The 25,233-nt window shown below is 49.9% G+C and overlaps 22 non-coding genes across 22 annotated transcripts; all 22 read right to left on the bottom strand.

Annotated features, from left to right (window-relative positions):
- Positions 1–465: 465 nt before the first annotated feature.
- LOC126427573 (5S ribosomal RNA) lies at positions 466–584 on the bottom strand. Its single transcript, XR_007576716.1, has one exon. It is a non-coding gene; the product is annotated as a 5S ribosomal RNA (ribosomal RNA).
- Positions 585–1,608: 1,024 nt separating this feature from the next.
- Positions 1,609–1,727, bottom strand: LOC126427572 (5S ribosomal RNA). Its single transcript, XR_007576715.1, has one exon. It is a non-coding gene; the product is annotated as a 5S ribosomal RNA (ribosomal RNA).
- A 1,025-nt stretch (positions 1,728–2,752) lies between these two features.
- On the bottom strand, positions 2,753–2,871 carry LOC126427571 (5S ribosomal RNA). Its single transcript, XR_007576714.1, has one exon. It is a non-coding gene; the product is annotated as a 5S ribosomal RNA (ribosomal RNA).
- Positions 2,872–3,895: 1,024 nt separating this feature from the next.
- Positions 3,896–4,014, bottom strand: LOC126427570 (5S ribosomal RNA). Its single transcript, XR_007576713.1, has one exon. It is a non-coding gene; the product is annotated as a 5S ribosomal RNA (ribosomal RNA).
- Positions 4,015–5,039: 1,025 nt separating this feature from the next.
- On the bottom strand, positions 5,040–5,158 carry LOC126427569 (5S ribosomal RNA). The gene has a single exon (XR_007576712.1). It is a non-coding gene; the product is annotated as a 5S ribosomal RNA (ribosomal RNA).
- Positions 5,159–6,183: 1,025 nt separating this feature from the next.
- On the bottom strand, positions 6,184–6,302 carry LOC126427557 (5S ribosomal RNA). The gene has a single exon (XR_007576711.1). It is a non-coding gene; the product is annotated as a 5S ribosomal RNA (ribosomal RNA).
- A 1,024-nt stretch (positions 6,303–7,326) lies between these two features.
- On the bottom strand, positions 7,327–7,445 carry LOC126427545 (5S ribosomal RNA). The gene has a single exon (XR_007576710.1). It is a non-coding gene; the product is annotated as a 5S ribosomal RNA (ribosomal RNA).
- Positions 7,446–8,470: 1,025 nt separating this feature from the next.
- On the bottom strand, positions 8,471–8,589 carry LOC126427531 (5S ribosomal RNA). Its single transcript, XR_007576708.1, has one exon. It is a non-coding gene; the product is annotated as a 5S ribosomal RNA (ribosomal RNA).
- Positions 8,590–9,613: 1,024 nt separating this feature from the next.
- LOC126427519 (5S ribosomal RNA) lies at positions 9,614–9,732 on the bottom strand. Its single transcript, XR_007576707.1, has one exon. It is a non-coding gene; the product is annotated as a 5S ribosomal RNA (ribosomal RNA).
- A 1,025-nt stretch (positions 9,733–10,757) lies between these two features.
- Positions 10,758–10,876, bottom strand: LOC126427507 (5S ribosomal RNA). Its single transcript, XR_007576706.1, has one exon. It is a non-coding gene; the product is annotated as a 5S ribosomal RNA (ribosomal RNA).
- Positions 10,877–11,901: 1,025 nt separating this feature from the next.
- On the bottom strand, positions 11,902–12,020 carry LOC126427495 (5S ribosomal RNA). The gene has a single exon (XR_007576705.1). It is a non-coding gene; the product is annotated as a 5S ribosomal RNA (ribosomal RNA).
- Positions 12,021–13,045: 1,025 nt separating this feature from the next.
- LOC126427482 (5S ribosomal RNA) lies at positions 13,046–13,164 on the bottom strand. Its single transcript, XR_007576704.1, has one exon. It is a non-coding gene; the product is annotated as a 5S ribosomal RNA (ribosomal RNA).
- Positions 13,165–14,189: 1,025 nt separating this feature from the next.
- On the bottom strand, positions 14,190–14,308 carry LOC126427470 (5S ribosomal RNA). The gene has a single exon (XR_007576703.1). It is a non-coding gene; the product is annotated as a 5S ribosomal RNA (ribosomal RNA).
- Positions 14,309–15,333: 1,025 nt separating this feature from the next.
- LOC126427453 (5S ribosomal RNA) lies at positions 15,334–15,452 on the bottom strand. Its single transcript, XR_007576699.1, has one exon. It is a non-coding gene; the product is annotated as a 5S ribosomal RNA (ribosomal RNA).
- Positions 15,453–16,477: 1,025 nt separating this feature from the next.
- On the bottom strand, positions 16,478–16,596 carry LOC126427441 (5S ribosomal RNA). Its single transcript, XR_007576698.1, has one exon. It is a non-coding gene; the product is annotated as a 5S ribosomal RNA (ribosomal RNA).
- Positions 16,597–17,620: 1,024 nt separating this feature from the next.
- Positions 17,621–17,739, bottom strand: LOC126427429 (5S ribosomal RNA). The gene has a single exon (XR_007576689.1). It is a non-coding gene; the product is annotated as a 5S ribosomal RNA (ribosomal RNA).
- A 1,025-nt stretch (positions 17,740–18,764) lies between these two features.
- On the bottom strand, positions 18,765–18,883 carry LOC126427417 (5S ribosomal RNA). The gene has a single exon (XR_007576678.1). It is a non-coding gene; the product is annotated as a 5S ribosomal RNA (ribosomal RNA).
- A 1,024-nt stretch (positions 18,884–19,907) lies between these two features.
- Positions 19,908–20,026, bottom strand: LOC126427602 (5S ribosomal RNA). The gene has a single exon (XR_007576743.1). It is a non-coding gene; the product is annotated as a 5S ribosomal RNA (ribosomal RNA).
- A 1,025-nt stretch (positions 20,027–21,051) lies between these two features.
- LOC126427590 (5S ribosomal RNA) lies at positions 21,052–21,170 on the bottom strand. The gene has a single exon (XR_007576731.1). It is a non-coding gene; the product is annotated as a 5S ribosomal RNA (ribosomal RNA).
- Positions 21,171–22,195: 1,025 nt separating this feature from the next.
- Positions 22,196–22,314, bottom strand: LOC126427578 (5S ribosomal RNA). Its single transcript, XR_007576720.1, has one exon. It is a non-coding gene; the product is annotated as a 5S ribosomal RNA (ribosomal RNA).
- Positions 22,315–23,339: 1,025 nt separating this feature from the next.
- LOC126427538 (5S ribosomal RNA) lies at positions 23,340–23,458 on the bottom strand. Its single transcript, XR_007576709.1, has one exon. It is a non-coding gene; the product is annotated as a 5S ribosomal RNA (ribosomal RNA).
- Positions 23,459–24,483: 1,025 nt separating this feature from the next.
- Positions 24,484–24,602, bottom strand: LOC126427411 (5S ribosomal RNA). Its single transcript, XR_007576672.1, has one exon. It is a non-coding gene; the product is annotated as a 5S ribosomal RNA (ribosomal RNA).
- Positions 24,603–25,233: the final 631 nt, after the last annotated feature.

Genomic DNA, 25,233 nt, shown 5'->3' with positions numbered 1-25,233 from the left:
GCCTCAGACGAGGTGTTTGCGTAATTTGCAGTGCATTCGCACCATTCCTGTCTCTGTCCCCGTCCCGACTTGTCCCGACTTTGCTCGACTGCCGCTCGCTGCCGCTCGGGTCGTGGCCCATATAACAGCGCAAGCACAAGAAACGTCTGCAGGAGATGACGAGACGAGACGAGTCGACTAAGGAATAAATTTATAATTACATATCGACGTAGGAATTGTACACCGCTACACAACAACAGGCGCTGACGTATTTCAGAACACATCTGCCGATTCGTACTGTTTTGTCGTTTTCAAAGACTTCCTGGCGAACTTGGTTAGCACATTCTCCCTCAAACTGAGATATTTACTGCAATTTCGCACCTTATGGTCATTACAGTAGATTAAAATGCTTAAGCAAGAATCTTTGTCACAACAGAACGGTGGTATGGAAAGAGGGCGGTATAAAAAAAAAAGTAAATGAAAGGGAGCCAACAGCACGTGGTGTTCCCAGGTGGTCACCCATCCAAGTACTAACCACGCCCGATGTTGTTTAACTTCGGTGATCGGACGAGAACCGGTGTATTCAACATGGTATGGCCGTTGGCGCCCATATAATGTAGGCGCATGGAAGAATTCGCATTCGGTTCTTATCCCAACACACACAAAATCATACTTTTCGGTCGAAAGCAGCCGCATTTTTTTTATTGACAATTCGTCACGTTAGCGCGAACGCAATCCTGAGATCCAAAACTTATGAGCCGGAAGGACGCGCTTCGTGTATTTTTTTTTTTTTTTGGAGATTTATGAATTTATTTATTAACATTACATCGTTACAAGCTAACAACTGTACAACATAAAACACGAACAGAATTGTAATTGTAAGCACTTCCTTCCGCAATCCGACGTGCCAGCAGAGCGACTGCCGAATTAGCGGGCGCGCCGCCGTGTGTGTGAGACGCGCAGCTTCTCGTTGCACCTCCTGTCATCCGCTTGGCGCGTGCAGCCTTCGACACTCGCGGAAGACGCATCTTGTTCCTGGTGTCCAGCGCAGGAGGGCTGGCGCGCGGCCGACCGGCGTAAGGCCTGTGCGGGGTGTGGCAGTGTCTTGTTGGAGGGCGCCACTGCTGGCGATGTGAGCTTCCTCGCCTCGCCCCGCCTCGCCTCGCCTCAGACGAGGTGTTTGCGTAATTTGCAGTGCATTCGCACCATTCCTGTCTCTGTCCCCGTCCCGACTTGTCCCGACTTTGCTCGACTGCCGCTCGCTGCCGCTCGGGTCGTGGCCCATATAACAGCGCAAGCACAAGAAACGTCTGCAGGAGATGACGAGACGAGACGAGTCGACTAAGGAATAAATTTATAATTACATATCGACGTAGGAATTGTACACCGCTACACAACAACAGGCGCTGACGTATTTCAGAACACATCTGCCGATTCGTACTGTTTTGTCGTTTTCAAAGACTTCCTGGCGAACTTGGTTAGCACATTCTCCCTCAAACTGAGATATTTACTGCAATTTCGCACCTTATGGTCATTACAGTAGATTAAAATGCTTAAGCAAGAATCTTTGTCACAACAGAACGGTGGTATGGAAAGAGGGCGGTATAAAAAAAAAAGTAAATGAAAGGGAGCCAACAGCACGTGGTGTTCCCAGGTGGTCACCCATCCAAGTACTAACCACGCCCGATGTTGTTTAACTTCGGTGATCGGACGAGAACCGGTGTATTCAACATGGTATGGCCGTTGGCGCCCATATAATGTAGGCGCATGGAAGAATTCGCATTCGGTTCTTATCCCAACACACACAAAATCATACTTTTCGGTCGAAAGCAGCCGCATTTTTTTTATTGACAATTCGTCACGTTAGCGCGAACGCAATCCTGAGATCCAAAACTTATGAGCCGGAAGGACGCGCTTCGTGTATTTTTTTTTTTTTTTTGGAGATTTATGAATTTATTTATTAACATTACATCGTTACAAGCTAACAACTGTACAACATAAAACACGAACAGAATTGTAATTGTAAGCACTTCCTTCCGCAATCCGACGTGCCAGCAGAGCGACTGCCGAATTAGCGGGCGCGCCGCCGTGTGTGTGAGACGCGCAGCTTCTCGTTGCACCTCCTGTCATCCGCTTGGCGCGTGCAGCCTTCGACACTCGCGGAAGACGCATCTTGTTCCTGGTGTCCAGCGCAGGAGGGCTGGCGCGCGGCCGACCGGCGTAAGGCCTGTGCGGGGTGTGGCAGTGTCTTGTTGGAGGGCGCCACTGCTGGCGATGTGAGCTTCCTCGCCTCGCCCCGCCTCGCCTCGCCTCAGACGAGGTGTTTGCGTAATTTGCAGTGCATTCGCACCATTCCTGTCTCTGTCCCCGTCCCGACTTGTCCCGACTTTGCTCGACTGCCGCTCGCTGCCGCTCGGGTCGTGGCCCATATAACAGCGCAAGCACAAGAAACGTCTGCAGGAGATGACGAGACGAGACGAGTCGACTAAGGAATAAATTTATAATTACATATCGACGTAGGAATTGTACACCGCTACACAACAACAGGCGCTGACGTATTTCAGAACACATCTGCCGATTCGTACTGTTTTGTCGTTTTCAAAGACTTCCTGGCGAACTTGGTTAGCACATTCTCCCTCAAACTGAGATATTTACTGCAATTTCGCACCTTATGGTCATTACAGTAGATTAAAATGCTTAAGCAAGAATCTTTGTCACAACAGAACGGTGGTATGGAAAGAGGGCGGTATAAAAAAAAAAGTAAATGAAAGGGAGCCAACAGCACGTGGTGTTCCCAGGTGGTCACCCATCCAAGTACTAACCACGCCCGATGTTGTTTAACTTCGGTGATCGGACGAGAACCGGTGTATTCAACATGGTATGGCCGTTGGCGCCCATATAATGTAGGCGCATGGAAGAATTCGCATTCGGTTCTTATCCCAACACACACAAAATCATACTTTTCGGTCGAAAGCAGCCGCATTTTTTTTATTGACAATTCGTCACGTTAGCGCGAACGCAATCCTGAGATCCAAAACTTATGAGCCGGAAGGACGCGCTTCGTGTATTTTTTTTTTTTTTTGGAGATTTATGAATTTATTTATTAACATTACATCGTTACAAGCTAACAACTGTACAACATAAAACACGAACAGAATTGTAATTGTAAGCACTTCCTTCCGCAATCCGACGTGCCAGCAGAGCGACTGCCGAATTAGCGGGCGCGCCGCCGTGTGTGTGAGACGCGCAGCTTCTCGTTGCACCTCCTGTCATCCGCTTGGCGCGTGCAGCCTTCGACACTCGCGGAAGACGCATCTTGTTCCTGGTGTCCAGCGCAGGAGGGCTGGCGCGCGGCCGACCGGCGTAAGGCCTGTGCGGGGTGTGGCAGTGTCTTGTTGGAGGGCGCCACTGCTGGCGATGTGAGCTTCCTCGCCTCGCCCCGCCTCGCCTCGCCTCAGACGAGGTGTTTGCGTAATTTGCAGTGCATTCGCACCATTCCTGTCTCTGTCCCCGTCCCGACTTGTCCCGACTTTGCTCGACTGCCGCTCGCTGCCGCTCGGGTCGTGGCCCATATAACAGCGCAAGCACAAGAAACGTCTGCAGGAGATGACGAGACGAGACGAGTCGACTAAGGAATAAATTTATAATTACATATCGACGTAGGAATTGTACACCGCTACACAACAACAGGCGCTGACGTATTTCAGAACACATCTGCCGATTCGTACTGTTTTGTCGTTTTCAAAGACTTCCTGGCGAACTTGGTTAGCACATTCTCCCTCAAACTGAGATATTTACTGCAATTTCGCACCTTATGGTCATTACAGTAGATTAAAATGCTTAAGCAAGAATCTTTGTCACAACAGAACGGTGGTATGGAAAGAGGGCGGTATAAAAAAAAAAGTAAATGAAAGGGAGCCAACAGCACGTGGTGTTCCCAGGTGGTCACCCATCCAAGTACTAACCACGCCCGATGTTGTTTAACTTCGGTGATCGGACGAGAACCGGTGTATTCAACATGGTATGGCCGTTGGCGCCCATATAATGTAGGCGCATGGAAGAATTCGCATTCGGTTCTTATCCCAACACACACAAAATCATACTTTTCGGTCGAAAGCAGCCGCATTTTTTTTATTGACAATTCGTCACGTTAGCGCGAACGCAATCCTGAGATCCAAAACTTATGAGCCGGAAGGACGCGCTTCGTGTATTTTTTTTTTTTTTTTGGAGATTTATGAATTTATTTATTAACATTACATCGTTACAAGCTAACAACTGTACAACATAAAACACGAACAGAATTGTAATTGTAAGCACTTCCTTCCGCAATCCGACGTGCCAGCAGAGCGACTGCCGAATTAGCGGGCGCGCCGCCGTGTGTGTGAGACGCGCAGCTTCTCGTTGCACCTCCTGTCATCCGCTTGGCGCGTGCAGCCTTCGACACTCGCGGAAGACGCATCTTGTTCCTGGTGTCCAGCGCAGGAGGGCTGGCGCGCGGCCGACCGGCGTAAGGCCTGTGCGGGGTGTGGCAGTGTCTTGTTGGAGGGCGCCACTGCTGGCGATGTGAGCTTCCTCGCCTCGCCCCGCCTCGCCTCGCCTCAGACGAGGTGTTTGCGTAATTTGCAGTGCATTCGCACCATTCCTGTCTCTGTCCCCGTCCCGACTTGTCCCGACTTTGCTCGACTGCCGCTCGCTGCCGCTCGGGTCGTGGCCCATATAACAGCGCAAGCACAAGAAACGTCTGCAGGAGATGACGAGACGAGACGAGTCGACTAAGGAATAAATTTATAATTACATATCGACGTAGGAATTGTACACCGCTACACAACAACAGGCGCTGACGTATTTCAGAACACATCTGCCGATTCGTACTGTTTTGTCGTTTTCAAAGACTTCCTGGCGAACTTGGTTAGCACATTCTCCCTCAAACTGAGATATTTACTGCAATTTCGCACCTTATGGTCATTACAGTAGATTAAAATGCTTAAGCAAGAATCTTTGTCACAACAGAACGGTGGTATGGAAAGAGGGCGGTATAAAAAAAAAAGTAAATGAGAGGGAGCCAACAGCACGTGGTGTTCCCAGGTGGTCACCCATCCAAGTACTAACCACGCCCGATGTTGTTTAACTTCGGTGATCGGACGAGAACCGGTGTATTCAACATGGTATGGCCGTTGGCGCCCATATAATGTAGGCGCATGGAAGAATTCGCATTCGGTTCTTATCCCAACACACACAAAATCATACTTTTCGGTCGAAAGCAGCCGCATTTTTTTTATTGACAATTCGTCACGTTAGCGCGAACGCAATCCTGAGATCCAAAACTTATGAGCCGGAAGGACGCGCTTCGTGTATTTTTTTTTTTTTTTTGGAGATTTATGAATTTATTTATTAACATTACATCGTTACAAGCTAACAACTGTACAACATAAAACACGAACAGAATTGTAATTGTAAGCACTTCCTTCCGCAATCCGACGTGCCAGCAGAGCGACTGCCGAATTAGCGGGCGCGCCGCCGTGTGTGTGAGACGCGCAGCTTCTCGTTGCACCTCCTGTCATCCGCTTGGCGCGTGCAGCCTTCGACACTCGCGGAAGACGCATCTTGTTCCTGGTGTCCAGCGCAGGAGGGCTGGCGCGCGGCCGACCGGCGTAAGGCCTGTGCGGGGTGTGGCAGTGTCTTGTTGGAGGGCGCCACTGCTGGCGATGTGAGCTTCCTCGCCTCGCCCCGCCTCGCCTCGCCTCAGACGAGGTGTTTGCGTAATTTGCAGTGCATTCGCACCATTCCTGTCTCTGTCCCCGTCCCGACTTGTCCCGACTTTGCTCGACTGCCGCTCGCTGCCGCTCGGGTCGTGGCCCATATAACAGCGCAAGCACAAGAAACGTCTGCAGGAGATGACGAGACGAGACGAGTCGACTAAGGAATAAATTTATAATTACATATCGACGTAGGAATTGTACACCGCTACACAACAACAGGCGCTGACGTATTTCAGAACACATCTGCCGATTCGTACTGTTTTGTCGTTTTCAAAGACTTCCTGGCGAACTTGGTTAGCACATTCTCCCTCAAACTGAGATATTTACTGCAATTTCGCACCTTATGGTCATTACAGTAGATTAAAATGCTTAAGCAAGAATCTTTGTCACAACAGAACGGTGGTATGGAAAGAGGGCGGTATAAAAAAAAAAGTAAATGAAAGGGAGCCAACAGCACGTGGTGTTCCCAGGTGGTCACCCATCCAAGTACTAACCACGCCCGATGTTGTTTAACTTCGGTGATCGGACGAGAACCGGTGTATTCAACATGGTATGGCCGTTGGCGCCCATATAATGTAGGCGCATGGAAGAATTCGCATTCGGTTCTTATCCCAACACACACAAAATCATACTTTTCGGTCGAAAGCAGCCGCATTTTTTTTATTGACAATTCGTCACGTTAGCGCGAACGCAATCCTGAGATCCAAAACTTATGAGCCGGAAGGACGCGCTTCGTGTATTTTTTTTTTTTTTTGGAGATTTATGAATTTATTTATTAACATTACATCGTTACAAGCTAACAACTGTACAACATAAAACACGAACAGAATTGTAATTGTAAGCACTTCCTTCCGCAATCCGACGTGCCAGCAGAGCGACTGCCGAATTAGCGGGCGCGCCGCCGTGTGTGTGAGACGCGCAGCTTCTCGTTGCACCTCCTGTCATCCGCTTGGCGCGTGCAGCCTTCGACACTCGCGGAAGACGCATCTTGTTCCTGGTGTCCAGCGCAGGAGGGCTGGCGCGCGGCCGACCGGCGTAAGGCCTGTGCGGGGTGTGGCAGTGTCTTGTTGGAGGGCGCCACTGCTGGCGATGTGAGCTTCCTCGCCTCGCCCCGCCTCGCCTCGCCTCAGACGAGGTGTTTGCGTAATTTGCAGTGCATTCGCACCATTCCTGTCTCTGTCCCCGTCCCGACTTGTCCCGACTTTGCTCGACTGCCGCTCGCTGCCGCTCGGGTCGTGGCCCATATAACAGCGCAAGCACAAGAAACGTCTGCAGGAGATGACGAGACGAGACGAGTCGACTAAGGAATAAATTTATAATTACATATCGACGTAGGAATTGTACACCGCTACACAACAACAGGCGCTGACGTATTTCAGAACACATCTGCCGATTCGTACTGTTTTGTCGTTTTCAAAGACTTCCTGGCGAACTTGGTTAGCACATTCTCCCTCAAACTGAGATATTTACTGCAATTTCGCACCTTATGGTCATTACAGTAGATTAAAATGCTTAAGCAAGAATCTTTGTCACAACAGAACGGTGGTATGGAAAGAGGGCGGTATAAAAAAAAAAGTAAATGAAAGGGAGCCAACAGCACGTGGTGTTCCCAGGTGGTCACCCATCCAAGTACTAACCACGCCCGATGTTGTTTAACTTCGGTGATCGGACGAGAACCGGTGTATTCAACATGGTATGGCCGTTGGCGCCCATATAATGTAGGCGCATGGAAGAATTCGCATTCGGTTCTTATCCCAACACACACAAAATCATACTTTTCGGTCGAAAGCAGCCGCATTTTTTTTATTGACAATTCGTCACGTTAGCGCGAACGCAATCCTGAGATCCAAAACTTATGAGCCGGAAGGACGCGCTTCGTGTATTTTTTTTTTTTTTTTGGAGATTTATGAATTTATTTATTAACATTACATCGTTACAAGCTAACAACTGTACAACATAAAACACGAACAGAATTGTAATTGTAAGCACTTCCTTCCGCAATCCGACGTGCCAGCAGAGCGACTGCCGAATTAGCGGGCGCGCCGCCGTGTGTGTGAGACGCGCAGCTTCTCGTTGCACCTCCTGTCATCCGCTTGGCGCGTGCAGCCTTCGACACTCGCGGAAGACGCATCTTGTTCCTGGTGTCCAGCGCAGGAGGGCTGGCGCGCGGCCGACCGGCGTAAGGCCTGTGCGGGGTGTGGCAGTGTCTTGTTGGAGGGCGCCACTGCTGGCGATGTGAGCTTCCTCGCCTCGCCCCGCCTCGCCTCGCCTCAGACGAGGTGTTTGCGTAATTTGCAGTGCATTCGCACCATTCCTGTCTCTGTCCCCGTCCCGACTTGTCCCGACTTTGCTCGACTGCCGCTCGCTGCCGCTCGGGTCGTGGCCCATATAACAGCGCAAGCACAAGAAACGTCTGCAGGAGATGACGAGACGAGACGAGTCGACTAAGGAATAAATTTATAATTACATATCGACGTAGGAATTGTACACCGCTACACAACAACAGGCGCTGACGTATTTCAGAACACATCTGCCGATTCGTACTGTTTTGTCGTTTTCAAAGACTTCCTGGCGAACTTGGTTAGCACATTCTCCCTCAAACTGAGATATTTACTGCAATTTCGCACCTTATGGTCATTACAGTAGATTAAAATGCTTAAGCAAGAATCTTTGTCACAACAGAACGGTGGTATGGAAAGAGGGCGGTATAAAAAAAAAAGTAAATGAAAGGGAGCCAACAGCACGTGGTGTTCCCAGGTGGTCACCCATCCAAGTACTAACCACGCCCGATGTTGTTTAACTTCGGTGATCGGACGAGAACCGGTGTATTCAACATGGTATGGCCGTTGGCGCCCATATAATGTAGGCGCATGGAAGAATTCGCATTCGGTTCTTATCCCAACACACACAAAATCATACTTTTCGGTCGAAAGCAGCCGCATTTTTTTTATTGACAATTCGTCACGTTAGCGCGAACGCAATCCTGAGATCCAAAACTTATGAGCCGGAAGGACGCGCTTCGTGTATTTTTTTTTTTTTTTGGAGATTTATGAATTTATTTATTAACATTACATCGTTACAAGCTAACAACTGTACAACATAAAACACGAACAGAATTGTAATTGTAAGCACTTCCTTCCGCAATCCGACGTGCCAGCAGAGCGACTGCCGAATTAGCGGGCGCGCCGCCGTGTGTGTGAGACGCGCAGCTTCTCGTTGCACCTCCTGTCATCCGCTTGGCGCGTGCAGCCTTCGACACTCGCGGAAGACGCATCTTGTTCCTGGTGTCCAGCGCAGGAGGGCTGGCGCGCGGCCGACCGGCGTAAGGCCTGTGCGGGGTGTGGCAGTGTCTTGTTGGAGGGCGCCACTGCTGGCGATGTGAGCTTCCTCGCCTCGCCCCGCCTCGCCTCGCCTCAGACGAGGTGTTTGCGTAATTTGCAGTGCATTCGCACCATTCCTGTCTCTGTCCCCGTCCCGACTTGTCCCGACTTTGCTCGACTGCCGCTCGCTGCCGCTCGGGTCGTGGCCCATATAACAGCGCAAGCACAAGAAACGTCTGCAGGAGATGACGAGACGAGACGAGTCGACTAAGGAATAAATTTATAATTACATATCGACGTAGGAATTGTACACCGCTACACAACAACAGGCGCTGACGTATTTCAGAACACATCTGCCGATTCGTACTGTTTTGTCGTTTTCAAAGACTTCCTGGCGAACTTGGTTAGCACATTCTCCCTCAAACTGAGATATTTACTGCAATTTCGCACCTTATGGTCATTACAGTAGATTAAAATGCTTAAGCAAGAATCTTTGTCACAACAGAACGGTGGTATGGAAAGAGGGCGGTATAAAAAAAAAAGTAAATGAAAGGGAGCCAACAGCACGTGGTGTTCCCAGGTGGTCACCCATCCAAGTACTAACCACGCCCGATGTTGTTTAACTTCGGTGATCGGACGAGAACCGGTGTATTCAACATGGTATGGCCGTTGGCGCCCATATAATGTAGGCGCATGGAAGAATTCGCATTCGGTTCTTATCCCAACACACACAAAATCATACTTTTCGGTCGAAAGCAGCCGCATTTTTTTTATTGACAATTCGTCACGTTAGCGCGAACGCAATCCTGAGATCCAAAACTTATGAGCCGGAAGGACGCGCTTCGTGTATTTTTTTTTTTTTTTTGGAGATTTATGAATTTATTTATTAACATTACATCGTTACAAGCTAACAACTGTACAACATAAAACACGAACAGAATTGTAATTGTAAGCACTTCCTTCCGCAATCCGACGTGCCAGCAGAGCGACTGCCGAATTAGCGGGCGCGCCGCCGTGTGTGTGAGACGCGCAGCTTCTCGTTGCACCTCCTGTCATCCGCTTGGCGCGTGCAGCCTTCGACACTCGCGGAAGACGCATCTTGTTCCTGGTGTCCAGCGCAGGAGGGCTGGCGCGCGGCCGACCGGCGTAAGGCCTGTGCGGGGTGTGGCAGTGTCTTGTTGGAGGGCGCCACTGCTGGCGATGTGAGCTTCCTCGCCTCGCCCCGCCTCGCCTCGCCTCAGACGAGGTGTTTGCGTAATTTGCAGTGCATTCGCACCATTCCTGTCTCTGTCCCCGTCCCGACTTGTCCCGACTTTGCTCGACTGCCGCTCGCTGCCGCTCGGGTCGTGGCCCATATAACAGCGCAAGCACAAGAAACGTCTGCAGGAGATGACGAGACGAGACGAGTCGACTAAGGAATAAATTTATAATTACATATCGACGTAGGAATTGTACACCGCTACACAACAACAGGCGCTGACGTATTTCAGAACACATCTGCCGATTCGTACTGTTTTGTCGTTTTCAAAGACTTCCTGGCGAACTTGGTTAGCACATTCTCCCTCAAACTGAGATATTTACTGCAATTTCGCACCTTATGGTCATTACAGTAGATTAAAATGCTTAAGCAAGAATCTTTGTCACAACAGAACGGTGGTATGGAAAGAGGGCGGTATAAAAAAAAAAGTAAATGAGAGGGAGCCAACAGCACGTGGTGTTCCCAGGTGGTCACCCATCCAAGTACTAACCACGCCCGATGTTGTTTAACTTCGGTGATCGGACGAGAACCGGTGTATTCAACATGGTATGGCCGTTGGCGCCCATATAATGTAGGCGCATGGAAGAATTCGCATTCGGTTCTTATCCCAACACACACAAAATCATACTTTTCGGTCGAAAGCAGCCGCATTTTTTTTATTGACAATTCGTCACGTTAGCGCGAACGCAATCCTGAGATCCAAAACTTATGAGCCGGAAGGACGCGCTTCGTGTATTTTTTTTTTTTTTTTGGAGATTTATGAATTTATTTATTAACATTACATCGTTACAAGCTAACAACTGTACAACATAAAACACGAACAGAATTGTAATTGTAAGCACTTCCTTCCGCAATCCGACGTGCCAGCAGAGCGACTGCCGAATTAGCGGGCGCGCCGCCGTGTGTGTGAGACGCGCAGCTTCTCGTTGCACCTCCTGTCATCCGCTTGGCGCGTGCAGCCTTCGACACTCGCGGAAGACGCATCTTGTTCCTGGTGTCCAGCGCAGGAGGGCTGGCGCGCGGCCGACCGGCGTAAGGCCTGTGCGGGGTGTGGCAGTGTCTTGTTGGAGGGCGCCACTGCTGGCGATGTGAGCTTCCTCGCCTCGCCCCGCCTCGCCTCGCCTCAGACGAGGTGTTTGCGTAATTTGCAGTGCATTCGCACCATTCCTGTCTCTGTCCCCGTCCCGACTTGTCCCGACTTTGCTCGACTGCCGCTCGCTGCCGCTCGGGTCGTGGCCCATATAACAGCGCAAGCACAAGAAACGTCTGCAGGAGATGACGAGACGAGACGAGTCGACTAAGGAATAAATTTATAATTACATATCGACGTAGGAATTGTACACCGCTACACAACAACAGGCGCTGACGTATTTCAGAACACATCTGCCGATTCGTACTGTTTTGTCGTTTTCAAAGACTTCCTGGCGAACTTGGTTAGCACATTCTCCCTCAAACTGAGATATTTACTGCAATTTCGCACCTTATGGTCATTACAGTAGATTAAAATGCTTAAGCAAGAATCTTTGTCACAACAGAACGGTGGTATGGAAAGAGGGCGGTATAAAAAAAAAAGTAAATGAAAGGGAGCCAACAGCACGTGGTGTTCCCAGGTGGTCACCCATCCAAGTACTAACCACGCCCGATGTTGTTTAACTTCGGTGATCGGACGAGAACCGGTGTATTCAACATGGTATGGCCGTTGGCGCCCATATAATGTAGGCGCATGGAAGAATTCGCATTCGGTTCTTATCCCAACACACACAAAATCATACTTTTCGGTCGAAAGCAGCCGCATTTTTTTTATTGACAATTCGTCACGTTAGCGCGAACGCAATCCTGAGATCCAAAACTTATGAGCCGGAAGGACGCGCTTCGTGTATTTTTTTTTTTTTTTTGGAGATTTATGAATTTATTTATTAACATTACATCGTTACAAGCTAACAACTGTACAACATAAAACACGAACAGAATTGTAATTGTAAGCACTTCCTTCCGCAATCCGACGTGCCAGCAGAGCGACTGCCGAATTAGCGGGCGCGCCGCCGTGTGTGTGAGACGCGCAGCTTCTCGTTGCACCTCCTGTCATCCGCTTGGCGCGTGCAGCCTTCGACACTCGCGGAAGACGCATCTTGTTCCTGGTGTCCAGCGCAGGAGGGCTGGCGCGCGGCCGACCGGCGTAAGGCCTGTGCGGGGTGTGGCAGTGTCTTGTTGGAGGGCGCCACTGCTGGCGATGTGAGCTTCCTCGCCTCGCCCCGCCTCGCCTCGCCTCAGACGAGGTGTTTGCGTAATTTGCAGTGCATTCGCACCATTCCTGTCTCTGTCCCCGTCCCGACTTGTCCCGACTTTGCTCGACTGCCGCTCGCTGCCGCTCGGGTCGTGGCCCATATAACAGCGCAAGCACAAGAAACGTCTGCAGGAGATGACGAGACGAGACGAGTCGACTAAGGAATAAATTTATAATTACATATCGACGTAGGAATTGTACACCGCTACACAACAACAGGCGCTGACGTATTTCAGAACACATCTGCCGATTCGTACTGTTTTGTCGTTTTCAAAGACTTCCTGGCGAACTTGGTTAGCACATTCTCCCTCAAACTGAGATATTTACTGCAATTTCGCACCTTATGGTCATTACAGTAGATTAAAATGCTTAAGCAAGAATCTTTGTCACAACAGAACGGTGGTATGGAAAGAGGGCGGTATAAAAAAAAAAGTAAATGAGAGGGAGCCAACAGCACGTGGTGTTCCCAGGTGGTCACCCATCCAAGTACTAACCACGCCCGATGTTGTTTAACTTCGGTGATCGGACGAGAACCGGTGTATTCAACATGGTATGGCCGTTGGCGCCCATATAATGTAGGCGCATGGAAGAATTCGCATTCGGTTCTTATCCCAACACACACAAAATCATACTTTTCGGTCGAAAGCAGCCGCATTTTTTTTATTGACAATTCGTCACGTTAGCGCGAACGCAATCCTGAGATCCAAAACTTATGAGCCGGAAGGACGCGCTTCGTGTATTTTTTTTTTTTTTTTGGAGATTTATGAATTTATTTATTAACATTACATCGTTACAAGCTAACAACTGTACAACATAAAACACGAACAGAATTGTAATTGTAAGCACTTCCTTCCGCAATCCGACGTGCCAGCAGAGCGACTGCCGAATTAGCGGGCGCGCCGCCGTGTGTGTGAGACGCGCAGCTTCTCGTTGCACCTCCTGTCATCCGCTTGGCGCGTGCAGCCTTCGACACTCGCGGAAGACGCATCTTGTTCCTGGTGTCCAGCGCAGGAGGGCTGGCGCGCGGCCGACCGGCGTAAGGCCTGTGCGGGGTGTGGCAGTGTCTTGTTGGAGGGCGCCACTGCTGGCGATGTGAGCTTCCTCGCCTCGCCCCGCCTCGCCTCGCCTCAGACGAGGTGTTTGCGTAATTTGCAGTGCATTCGCACCATTCCTGTCTCTGTCCCCGTCCCGACTTGTCCCGACTTTGCTCGACTGCCGCTCGCTGCCGCTCGGGTCGTGGCCCATATAACAGCGCAAGCACAAGAAACGTCTGCAGGAGATGACGAGACGAGACGAGTCGACTAAGGAATAAATTTATAATTACATATCGACGTAGGAATTGTACACCGCTACACAACAACAGGCGCTGACGTATTTCAGAACACATCTGCCGATTCGTACTGTTTTGTCGTTTTCAAAGACTTCCTGGCGAACTTGGTTAGCACATTCTCCCTCAAACTGAGATATTTACTGCAATTTCGCACCTTATGGTCATTACAGTAGATTAAAATGCTTAAGCAAGAATCTTTGTCACAACAGAACGGTGGTATGGAAAGAGGGCGGTATAAAAAAAAAAGTAAATGAAAGGGAGCCAACAGCACGTGGTGTTCCCAGGTGGTCACCCATCCAAGTACTAACCACGCCCGATGTTGTTTAACTTCGGTGATCGGACGAGAACCGGTGTATTCAACATGGTATGGCCGTTGGCGCCCATATAATGTAGGCGCATGGAAGAATTCGCATTCGGTTCTTATCCCAACACACACAAAATCATACTTTTCGGTCGAAAGCAGCCGCATTTTTTTTATTGACAATTCGTCACGTTAGCGCGAACGCAATCCTGAGATCCAAAACTTATGAGCCGGAAGGACGCGCTTCGTGTATTTTTTTTTTTTTTTTGGAGATTTATGAATTTATTTATTAACATTACATCGTTACAAGCTAACAACTGTACAACATAAAACACGAACAGAATTGTAATTGTAAGCACTTCCTTCCGCAATCCGACGTGCCAGCAGAGCGACTGCCGAATTAGCGGGCGCGCCGCCGTGTGTGTGAGACGCGCAGCTTCTCGTTGCACCTCCTGTCATCCGCTTGGCGCGTGCAGCCTTCGACACTCGCGGAAGACGCATCTTGTTCCTGGTGTCCAGCGCAGGAGGGCTGGCGCGCGGCCGACCGGCGTAAGGCCTGTGCGGGGTGTGGCAGTGTCTTGTTGGAGGGCGCCACTGCTGGCGATGTGAGCTTCCTCGCCTCGCCCCGCCTCGCCTCGCCTCAGACGAGGTGTTTGCGTAATTTGCAGTGCATTCGCACCATTCCTGTCTCTGTCCCCGTCCCGACTTGTCCCGACTTTGCTCGACTGCCGCTCGCTGCCGCTCGGGTCGTGGCCCATATAACAGCGCAAGCACAAGAAACGTCTGCAGGAGATGACGAGACGAGACGAGTCGACTAAGGAATAAATTTATAATTACATATCGACGTAGGAATTGTACACCGCTACACAACAACAGGCGCTGACGTATTTCAGAACACATCTGCCGATTCGTACTGTTTTGTCGTTTTCAAAGACTTCCTGGCGAACTTGGTTAGCACATTCTCCCTCAAACTGAGATATTTACTGCAATTTCGCACCTTATGGTCATTACAGTAGATTAAAATGCTTAAGCAAGAATCTTTGTCACAACAGAACGGTGGTATGGAAAGAGGGCGGTATAAAAAAAAAAGTAAATGAGAGGGAGCCAACAGCACGTGGTGTTCCCAGGTGGTCACCCATCCAAGTACTAACCACGCCCGATGTTGTTTAACTTCGGTGATCGGACGAGAACCGGTGTATTCAACATGGTATGGCCGTTGGCGCCCATATAATGTAGGCGCATGGAAGAATTCGCATTCGGTTCTTATCCCAACACACACAAAATCATACTTTTCGGTCGAAAGCAGCCGCATTTTTTTTATTGACAATTCGTCACGTTAGCGCGAACGCAATCCTGAGATCCAAAACTTATGAGCCGGAAGGACGCGCTTCGTGTATTTTTTTTTTTTTTTTGGAGATTTATGAATTTATTTATTAACATTACATCGTTACAAGCTAACAACTGTACAACATAAAACACGAACAGAATTGTAATTGTAAGCACTTCCTTCCGCAATCCGACGTGCCAGCAGAGCGACTGCCGAATTAGCGGGCGCGCCGCCGTGTGTGTGAGACGCGCAGCTTCTCGTTGCACCTCCTGTCATCCGCTTGGCGCGTGCAGCCTTCGACACTCGCGGAAGACGCATCTTGTTCCTGGTGTCCAGCGCAGGAGGGCTGGCGCGCGGCCGACCGGCGTAAGGCCTGTGCGGGGTGTGGCAGTGTCTTGTTGGAGGGCGCCACTGCTGGCGATGTGAGCTTCCTCGCCTCGCCCCGCCTCGCCTCGCCTCAGACGAGGTGTTTGCGTAATTTGCAGTGCATTCGCACCATTCCTGTCTCTGTCCCCGTCCCGACTTGTCCCGACTTTGCTCGACTGCCGCTCGCTGCCGCTCGGGTCGTGGCCCATATAACAGCGCAAGCACAAGAAACGTCTGCAGGAGATGACGAGACGAGACGAGTCGACTAAGGAATAAATTTATAATTACATATCGACGTAGGAATTGTACACCGCTACACAACAACAGGCGCTGACGTATTTCAGAACACATCTGCCGATTCGTACTGTTTTGTCGTTTTCAAAGACTTCCTGGCGAACTTGGTTAGCACATTCTCCCTCAAACTGAGATATTTACTGCAATTTCGCACCTTATGGTCATTACAGTAGATTAAAATGCTTAAGCAAGAATCTTTGTCACAACAGAACGGTGGTATGGAAAGAGGGCGGTATAAAAAAAAAAGTAAATGAAAGGGAGCCAACAGCACGTGGTGTTCCCAGGTGGTCACCCATCCAAGTACTAACCACGCCCGATGTTGTTTAACTTCGGTGATCGGACGAGAACCGGTGTATTCAACATGGTATGGCCGTTGGCGCCCATATAATGTAGGCGCATGGAAGAATTCGCATTCGGTTCTTATCCCAACACACACAAAATCATACTTTTCGGTCGAAAGCAGCCGCATTTTTTTTATTGACAATTCGTCACGTTAGCGCGAACGCAATCCTGAGATCCAAAACTTATGAGCCGGAAGGACGCGCTTCGTGTATTTTTTTTTTTTTTTTGGAGATTTATGAATTTATTTATTAACATTACATCGTTACAAGCTAACAACTGTACAACATAAAACACGAACAGAATTGTAATTGTAAGCACTTCCTTCCGCAATCCGACGTGCCAGCAGAGCGACTGCCGAATTAGCGGGCGCGCCGCCGTGTGTGTGAGACGCGCAGCTTCTCGTTGCACCTCCTGTCATCCGCTTGGCGCGTGCAGCCTTCGACACTCGCGGAAGACGCATCTTGTTCCTGGTGTCCAGCGCAGGAGGGCTGGCGCGCGGCCGACCGGCGTAAGGCCTGTGCGGGGTGTGGCAGTGTCTTGTTGGAGGGCGCCACTGCTGGCGATGTGAGCTTCCTCGCCTCGCCCCGCCTCGCCTCGCCTCAGACGAGGTGTTTGCGTAATTTGCAGTGCATTCGCACCATTCCTGTCTCTGTCCCCGTCCCGACTTGTCCCGACTTTGCTCGACTGCCGCTCGCTGCCGCTCGGGTCGTGGCCCATATAACAGCGCAAGCACAAGAAACGTCTGCAGGAGATGACGAGACGAGACGAGTCGACTAAGGAATAAATTTATAATTACATATCGACGTAGGAATTGTACACCGCTACACAACAACAGGCGCTGACGTATTTCAGAACACATCTGCCGATTCGTACTGTTTTGTCGTTTTCAAAGACTTCCTGGCGAACTTGGTTAGCACATTCTCCCTCAAACTGAGATATTTACTGCAATTTCGCACCTTATGGTCATTACAGTAGATTAAAATGCTTAAGCAAGAATCTTTGTCACAACAGAACGGTGGTATGGAAAGAGGGCGGTATAAAAAAAAAGTAAATGAAAGGGAGCCAACAGCACGTGGTGTTCCCAGGTGGTCACCCATCCAAGTACTAACCACGCCCGATGTTGTTTAACTTCGGTGATCGGACGAGAACCGGTGTATTCAACATGGTATGGCCGTTGGCGCCCATATAATGTAGGCGCATGGAAGAATTCGCATTCGGTTCTTATCCCAACACACACAAAATCATACTTTTCGGTCGAAAGCAGCCGCATTTTTTTTATTGACAATTCGTCACGTTAGCGCGAACGCAATCCTGAGATCCAAAACTTATGAGCCGGAAGGACGCGCTTCGTGTATTTTTTTTTTTTTTTTGGAGATTTATGAATTTATTTATTAACATTACATCGTTACAAGCTAACAACTGTACAACATAAAACACGAACAGAATTGTAATTGTAAGCACTTCCTTCCGCAATCCGACGTGCCAGCAGAGCGACTGCCGAATTAGCGGGCGCGCCGCCGTGTGTGTGAGACGCGCAGCTTCTCGTTGCACCTCCTGTCATCCGCTTGGCGCGTGCAGCCTTCGACACTCGCGGAAGACGCATCTTGTTCCTGGTGTCCAGCGCAGGAGGGCTGGCGCGCGGCCGACCGGCGTAAGGCCTGTGCGGGGTGTGGCAGTGTCTTGTTGGAGGGCGCCACTGCTGGCGATGTGAGCTTCCTCGCCTCGCCCCGCCTCGCCTCGCCTCAGACGAGGTGTTTGCGTAATTTGCAGTGCATTCGCACCATTCCTGTCTCTGTCCCCGTCCCGACTTGTCCCGACTTTGCTCGACTGCCGCTCGCTGCCGCTCGGGTCGTGGCCCATATAACAGCGCAAGCACAAGAAACGTCTGCAGGAGATGACGAGACGAGACGAGTCGACTAAGGAATAAATTTATAATTACATATCGACGTAGGAATTGTACACCGCTACACAACAACAGGCGCTGACGTATTTCAGAACACATCTGCCGATTCGTACTGTTTTGTCGTTTTCAAAGACTTCCTGGCGAACTTGGTTAGCACATTCTCCCTCAAACTGAGATATTTACTGCAATTTCGCACCTTATGGTCATTACAGTAGATTAAAATGCTTAAGCAAGAATCTTTGTCACAACAGAACGGTGGTATGGAAAGAGGGCGGTATAAAAAAAAAAGTAAATGAAAGGGAGCCAACAGCACGTGGTGTTCCCAGGTGGTCACCCATCCAAGTACTAACCACGCCCGATGTTGTTTAACTTCGGTGATCGGACGAGAACCGGTGTATTCAACATGGTATGGCCGTTGGCGCCCATATAATGTAGGCGCATGGAAGAATTCGCATTCGGTTCTTATCCCAACACACACAAAATCATACTTTTCGGTCGAAAGCAGCCGCATTTTTTTTATTGACAATTCGTCACGTTAGCGCGAACGCAATCCTGAGATCCAAAACTTATGAGCCGGAAGGACGCGCTTCGTGTATTTTTTTTTTTTTTTTGGAGATTTATGAATTTATTTATTAACATTACATCGTTACAAGCTAACAACTGTACAACATAAAACACGAACAGAATTGTAATTGTAAGCACTTCCTTCCGCAATCCGACGTGCCAGCAGAGCGACTGCCGAATTAGCGGGCGCGCCGCCGTGTGTGTGAGACGCGCAGCTTCTCGTTGCACCTCCTGTCATCCGCTTGGCGCGTGCAGCCTTCGACACTCGCGGAAGACGCATCTTGTTCCTGGTGTCCAGCGCAGGAGGGCTGGCGCGCGGCCGACCGGCGTAAGGCCTGTGCGGGGTGTGGCAGTGTCTTGTTGGAGGGCGCCACTGCTGGCGATGTGAGCTTCCTCGCCTCGCCCCGCCTCGCCTCGCCTCAGACGAGGTGTTTGCGTAATTTGCAGTGCATTCGCACCATTCCTGTCTCTGTCCCCGTCCCGACTTGTCCCGACTTTGCTCGACTGCCGCTCGCTGCCGCTCGGGTCGTGGCCCATATAACAGCGCAAGCACAAGAAACGTCTGCAGGAGATGACGAGACGAGACGAGTCGACTAAGGAATAAATTTATAATTACATATCGACGTAGGAATTGTACACCGCTACACAACAACAGGCGCTGACGTATTTCAGAACACATCTGCCGATTCGTACTGTTTTGTCGTTTTCAAAGACTTCCTGGCGAACTTGGTTAGCACATTCTCCCTCAAACTGAGATATTTACTGCAATTTCGCACCTTATGGTCATTACAGTAGATTAAAATGCTTAAGCAAGAATCTTTGTCACAACAGAACGGTGGTATGGAAAGAGGGCGGTATAAAAAAAAAGTAAATGAAAGGGAGCCAACAGCACGTGGTGTTCCCAGGTGGTCACCCATCCAAGTACTAACCACGCCCGATGTTGTTTAACTTCGGTGATCGGACGAGAACCGGTGTATTCAACATGGTATGGCCGTTGGCGCCCATATAATGTAGGCGCATGGAAGAATTCGCATTCGGTTCTTATCCCAACACACACAAAATCATACTTTTCGGTCGAAAGCAGCCGCATTTTTTTTATTGACAATTCGTCACGTTAGCGCGAACGCAATCCTGAGATCCAAAACTTATGAGCCGGAAGGACGCGCTTCGTGTATTTTTTTTTTTTTTTTGGAGATTTATGAATTTATTTATTAACATTACATCGTTACAAGCTAACAACTGTACAACATAAAACACGAACAGAATTGTAATTGTAAGCACTTCCTTCCGCAATCCGACGTGCCAGCAGAGCGACTGCCGAATTAGCGGGCGCGCCGCCGTGTGTGTGAGACGCGCAGCTTCTCGTTGCACCTCCTGTCATCCGCTTGGCGCGTGCAGCCTTCGACACTCGCGGAAGACGCATCTTGTTCCTGGTGTCCAGCGCAGGAGGGCTGGCGCGCGGCCGACCGGCGTAAGGCCTGTGCGGGGTGTGGCAGTGTCTTGTTGGAGGGCGCCACTGCTGGCGATGTGAGCTTCCTCGCCTCGCCCCGCCTCGCCTCGCCTCAGACGAGGTGTTTGCGTAATTTGCAGTGCATTCGCACCATTCCTGTCTCTGTCCCCGTCCCGACTTGTCCCGACTTTGCTCGACTGCCGCTCGCTGCCGCTCGGGTCGTGGCCCATATAACAGCGCAAGCACAAGAAACGTCTGCAGGAGATGACGAGACGAGACGAGTCGACTAAGGAATAAATTTATAATTACATATCGACGTAGGAATTGTACACCGCTACACAACAACAGGCGCTGACGTATTTCAGAACACATCTGCCGATTCGTACTGTTTTGTCGTTTTCAAAGACTTCCTGGCGAACTTGGTTAGCACATTCTCCCTCAAACTGAGATATTTACTGCAATTTCGCACCTTATGGTCATTACAGTAGATTAAAATGCTTAAGCAAGAATCTTTGTCACAACAGAACGGTGGTATGGAAAGAGGGCGGTATAAAAAAAAAAGTAAATGAAAGGGAGCCAACAGCACGTGGTGTTCCCAGGTGGTCACCCATCCAAGTACTAACCACGCCCGATGTTGTTTAACTTCGGTGATCGGACGAGAACCGGTGTATTCAACATGGTATGGCCGTTGGCGCCCATATAATGTAGGCGCATGGAAGAATTCGCATTCGGTTCTTATCCCAACACACACAAAATCATACTTTTCGGTCGAAAGCAGCCGCATTTTTTTTATTGACAATTCGTCACGTTAGCGCGAACGCAATCCTGAGATCCAAAACTTATGAGCCGGAAGGACGCGCTTCGTGTATTTTTTTTTTTTTTTTGGAGATTTATGAATTTATTTATTAACATTACATCGTTACAAGCTAACAACTGTACAACATAAAACACGAACAGAATTGTAATTGTAAGCACTTCCTTCCGCAATCCGACGTGCCAGCAGAGCGACTGCCGAATTAGCGGGCGCGCCGCCGTGTGTGTGAGACGCGCAGCTTCTCGTTGCACCTCCTGTCATCCGCTTGGCGCGTGCAGCCTTCGACACTCGCGGAAGACGCATCTTGTTCCTGGTGTCCAGCGCAGGAGGGCTGGCGCGCGGCCGACCGGCGTAAGGCCTGTGCGGGGTGTGGCAGTGTCTTGTTGGAGGGCGCCACTGCTGGCGATGTGAGCTTCCTCGCCTCGCCCCGCCTCGCCTCGCCTCAGACGAGGTGTTTGCGTAATTTGCAGTGCATTCGCACCATTCCTGTCTCTGTCCCCGTCCCGACTTGTCCCGACTTTGCTCGACTGCCGCTCGCTGCCGCTCGGGTCGTGGCCCATATAACAGCGCAAGCACAAGAAACGTCTGCAGGAGATGACGAGACGAGACGAGTCGACTAAGGAATAAATTTATAATTACATATCGACGTAGGAATTGTACACCGCTACACAACAACAGGCGCTGACGTATTTCAGAACACATCTGCCGATTCGTACTGTTTTGTCGTTTTCAAAGACTTCCTGGCGAACTTGGTTAGCACATTCTCCCTCAAACTGAGATAATTACTGCAATTTCGCACCTTATGGTCATTACAGTAGATTAAAATGCTTAAGCAAGAATCTTTGTCACAACAGAACGGTGGTATGGAAAGAGGGCGGTATAAAAAAAAAAGTAAATGAAAGGGAGCCAACAGCACGTGGTGTTCCCAGGTGGTCACCCATCCAAGTACTAACCACGCCCGATGTTGTTTAACTTCGGTGATCGGACGAGAACCGGTGTATTCAACATGGTATGGCCGTTGGCGCCCATATAATGTAGGCGCATGGAAGAATTCGCATTCGGTTCTTATCCCAACACACACAAAATCATACTTTTCGGTCGAAAGCAGCCGCATTTTTTTTATTGACAATTCGTCACGTTAGCGCGAACGCAATCCTGAGATCCAAAACTTATGAGCCGGAAGGACGCGCTTCGTGTATATTTTTTTTTTTTTTGGAGATTTATGAATTTATTTATTAACATTACATCGTTACAAGCTAACAACTGTACAACATAAAACACGAACAGAATTGTAATTGTAAGCACTTCCTTCCGCAATCCGACGTGCCAGCAGAGCGACTGCCGAATTAGCGGGCGCGCCGCCGTGTGTGTGAGACGCGCAGCTTCTCGTTGCACCTCCTGTCATCCGCTTGGCGCGTGCAGCCTTCGACACTCGCGGAAGACGCATCTTGTTCCTGGTGTCCAGCGCAGGAGGGCTGGCGCGCGGCCGACCGGCGTAAGGCCTGTGCGGGGTGTGGCAGTGTCTTGTTGGAGGGCGCCACTGCTGGCGATGTGAGCTTCCTCGCCTCGCCCCGCCTCGCCTCGCCTCAGACGAGGTGTTTGCGTAATTTGCAGTGCATTCGCACCATTCCTGTCTCTGTCCCCGTCCCGACTTGTCCCGACTTTGCTCGACTGCCGCTCGCTGCCGCTCGGGTCGTGGCCCATATAACAGCGCAAGCACAAGAAACGTCTGCAGGAGATGACGAGACGAGACGAGTCGACTAAGGAATAAATTTATAATTACATATCGACGTAGGAATTGTACACCGCTACACAACAACAGGCGCTGACGTATTTCAGAACACATCTGCCGATTCGTACTGTTTTGTCGTTTTCAAAGACTTCCTGGCGAACTTGGTTAGCACATTCTCCCTCAAACTGAGATATTTACTGCAATTTCGCACCTTATGGTCATTACAGTAGATTAAAATGCTTAAGCAAGAATCTTTGTCACAACAGAACGGTGGTATGGAAAGAGGGCGGTATAAAAAAAAAAGTAAATGAAAGGGAGCCAACAGCACGTGGTGTTCCCAGGTGGTCACCCATCCAAGTACTAACCACGCCCGATGTTGTTTAACTTCGGTGATCGGACGAGAACCGGTGTATTCAACATGGTATGGCCGTTGGCGCCCATATAATGTAGGCGCATGGAAGAATTCGCATTCGGTTCTTATCCCAACACACACAAAATCATACTTTTCGGTCGAAAGCAGCCGCATTTTTTTTATTGACAATTCGTCACGTTAGCGCGAACGCAATCCTGAGATCCAAAACTTATGAGCCGGAAGGACGCGCTTCGTGTATATTTTTTTTTTTTTTGGAGATTTATGAATTTATTTATTAACATTACATCGTTACAAGCTAACAACTGTACAACATAAAACACGAACAGAATTGTAATTGTAAGCACTTCCTTCCGCAATCCGACGTGCCAGCAGAGCGACTGCCGAATTAGCGGGCGCGCCGCCGTGTGTGTGAGACGCGCAGCTTCTCGTTGCACCTCCTGTCATCCGCTTGGCGCGTGCAGCCTTCGACACTCGCGGAAGACGCATCTTGTTCCTGGTGTCCAGCGCAGGAGGGCTGGCGCGCGGCCGACCGGCGTAAGGCCTGTGCGGGGTGTGGCAGTGTCTTGTTGGAGGGCGCCACTGCTGGCGATGTGAGCTTCCTCGCCTCGCCCCGCCTCGCCTCGCCTCAGACGAGGTGTTTGCGTAATTTGCAGTGCATTCGCACCATTCCTGTCTCTGTCCCCGTCCCGACTTGTCCCGACTTTGCTCGACTGCCGCTCGCTGCCGCTCGGGTCGTGGCCCATATAACAGCGCAAGCACAAGAAACGTCTGCAGGAGATGACGAGACGAGACGAGTCGACTAAGGAATAAATTTATAATTACATATCGACGTAGGAATTGTACACCGCTACACAACAACAGGCGCTGACGTATTTCAGAACACATCTGCCGATTCGTACTGTTTTGTCGTTTTCAAAGACTTCCTGGCGAACTTGGTTAGCACATTCTCCCTCAAACTGAGATATTTACTGCAATTTCGCACCTTATGGTCATTACAGTAGATTAAAATGCTTAAGCAAGAATCTTTGTCACAACAGAACGGTGGTATGGAAAGAGGGCGGTATAAAAAAAAAAGTAAATGAAAGGGAGCCAACAGCACGTGGTGTTCCCAGGTGGTCACCCATCCAAGTACTAACCACGCCCGATGTTGTTTAACTTCGGTGATCGGACGAGAACCGGTGTATTCAACATGGTATGGCCGTTGGCGCCCATATAATGTAGGCGCATGGAAGAATTCGCATTCGGTTCTTATCCCAACACACACAAAATCATACTTTTCGGTCGAAAGCAGCCGCATTTTTTTTATTGACAATTCGTCACGTTAGCGCGAACGCAATCCTGAGATCCAAAACTTATGAGCCGGAAGGACGCGCTTCGTGTATTTTTTTTTTTTTTTTGGAGATTTATGAATTTATTTATTAACATTACATCGTTACAAGCTAACAACTGTACAACATAAAACACGAACAGAATTGTAATTGTAAGCACTTCCTTCCGCAATCCGACGTGCCAGCAGAGCGACTGCCGAATTAGCGGGCGCGCCGCCGTGTGTGTGAGACGCGCAGCTTCTCGTTGCACCTCCTGTCATCCGCTTGGCGCGTGCAGCCTTCGACACTCGCGGAAGACGCATCTTGTTCCTGGTGTCCAGCGCAGGAGGGCTGGCGCGCGGCCGACCGGCGTAAGGCCTGTGCGGGGTGTGGCAGTGTCTTGTTGGAGGGCGCCACTGCTGGCGATGTGAGCTTCCTCGCCTCGCCCCGCCTCGCCTCGCCTCAGACGAGGTGTTTGCGTAATTTGCAGTGCATTCGCACCATTCCTGTCTCTGTCCCCGTCCCGACTT

This window comes from Schistocerca serialis, chromosome 11, assembly GCF_023864345.2.
Source record: "Schistocerca serialis cubense isolate TAMUIC-IGC-003099 chromosome 11, iqSchSeri2.2, whole genome shotgun sequence".
NCBI classification, from domain to species: Eukaryota; Metazoa; Arthropoda; class Insecta; order Orthoptera; family Acrididae; genus Schistocerca; species Schistocerca serialis.
Note: the sequence above shows the minus strand (reverse complement) of the source record. Positions and strands in the feature narration are given on the sequence as shown.